General features: G+C 35.6%; 1 non-coding gene across 1 annotated transcript; it reads right to left on the bottom strand.

Annotated features, from left to right (window-relative positions):
* Positions 1-218: 218 nt before the first annotated feature.
* Trnas-aga lies at positions 219-300 on the bottom strand. The gene has a single exon. It is a non-coding gene; the product is annotated as a tRNA-Ser (tRNA).
* Positions 301-2,257: the final 1,957 nt, after the last annotated feature.

Genomic DNA, 2,257 nt, shown 5'->3' on the forward strand with positions numbered 1-2,257 from the left:
GTTTTTGTTTTTTTAATAATGCTTTAGTAATAGTGATATGTATGACGAAAACTTGAAAAGCACATCTATGTTGATCTTTAACTTTTTCCATATACGTGTAAGTAATTAATATAAGGGGCTACACAACAGAAACGTAGAAAGATTATTTTGTATATCTAATCTTTACAGTACAGACGCATTTTCAGAAAATGATAATACAGTGTATAAAAATATTCATCCGTCGTCGGCAGGATTCGAACCTGCGCGGGGAGACCCCAATAGATTTCTAGTCTATCGCCTTAACCACTCGGCCACGACGACTTGGTATATCATTCCTACAGCTTATGTGCCCGTCGTGTCACCTGAACGTTATATTTCCATAATTAACAATATGTGAGACAATTAATATACATATATATACATATATCATATTGTCTAGGTGAAATTGGTGGAACACAACAATGAAAATAAACAGATTATTAAACAATAGGTAATTTTACTGAGATAAATAATTTGTTTGGAAATTCGTGATATTTTACATTATTATTTAAAATGTACAACAGTACATTGTATCTTGTGATTTTTTTTAAATCGTACACCTCAATTTGTTTTTAAATAACAACACTTGCTTAGAAGCATCTCGGGATCGTTGTTGACAAGTTTGAAAATCAATAGTGTAACTTGAGAAGTTTAAAATAGGTGTTGTTCAGGAAAACCATGATTGTACAATCATGTTACAAAATATCCGTCATGGCTGCTATGTCAAAGATTTTACAAAAAAAATATAACATACAAAAACAATATATATATATATAACACTTAGTTGGCTCCTCTTCCTTTACAAACATGCCAATTGTCAGTTCACTGCCACCAGTGGAGCTGGAGAAGAATTTTAAAATTAAAGTTTTGATTTTCATCATATTTAACATATCAATGATTTTCACGTATATGAGAATATTCGTTAGATGAAGCTCTCAATTAAGTTTCATGTAAATAGAAAATCAGGTGATATTTATCCAGATTAAAAATCACTATTCTGTTGCAATTAAACAGAAGTAACTTGACCAATTGTTAATATGTATCATGGCTATCCACGGGTCTTGGTTTTGATATTACATGTAAATATATGATATGTTATAATTATATATATTAGTCAAATTCATTTGCGATTAAATATTGGTTTGTAAAGAGTGATTTATGATAAATAAAATTGAATTTTGAGCAAAATCCTAACCTAACTAAAATTTATTAAAATGTCTATGCACCATTTGACTATGCATCATTAGCGAAATTACAAGGTTTTACTTACACTGATAGCATAGTTATTTTTCTTGACTTTTTTGCTACAATTATAATTATATATTAATATATTCTACTGTCCATATGATCATTACATGGCATTTAGCAAAATTATCCTAAACTTTTGAGACTATTTCAACAAGGTTCAACATCCAATTCACTACTGTAACATCAACTTGTACAATGTAACATAAGGATTGTACATGTATGTTTATGCCATCATACATGTTCATACCCAAACACCTGGCTCTTGAATGCCTGGGATTCGGGTCCCTGCAGGTAGGGCGTAAGAATTGTGTACCTGCTGCCCCCATTGCATGATCGTAAAAGGCGACTAAACTTTGGATCTTATCTTTTCTCCTCTTTCTTAACAACTTTCTTCTTCCTAATGTCTCCCTTGACAATGCCTCACTTTTGGCCTTTAGTTGAGCGTTCGCCCCTGTGAGGAAGGCTTTGGGTTCTGTCCCCTGGCCGGGACATACCGTAGTCTTTAAAATGGTAGTTGCTACTCCTGCTTAGCGCTCAGCATATTTGGAGTGGAACGACTGGTTCGCCCGTTGTCAGTATAATGTGACCGGGTGGTGTGTGCTGCTGGGTGTCTTCGGCAGTATGCTTCTGTGAGGTAGCACTATAAATCGGCAAAAGTTCCGGCCTTTCACAAGGAGACTTAACACGAACATACCGCAGCCTCCCAAAACACACATACGCACTCACCACACGCATGCATTTCGCACGCACGGGAGGCCGTCCTTAAATGACGTTAGCTGTTAATAGGACGTTAAACAAAATAAACCAAACCAAACCAAACCTGGGATTTGGCTGACTCTTGGACTGGTTAATTCAGGCAGAAGGGCTAAAAGCCAACAGCTTTGGCAGCATGATGTGCTGCCACAGGTGTTCGTTCCTCTCAATCAGTTGTATATGAAGTTCATATGGGTTCTCCGTTCGCACAACAAAATCAACCCAAGCTGCATCAGTA

The sequence above is a fragment of the Pecten maximus genome, chromosome 13, assembly GCF_902652985.1.
Source record: "Pecten maximus chromosome 13, xPecMax1.1, whole genome shotgun sequence".
NCBI classification, from domain to species: Eukaryota; Metazoa; Mollusca; class Bivalvia; order Pectinida; family Pectinidae; genus Pecten; species Pecten maximus.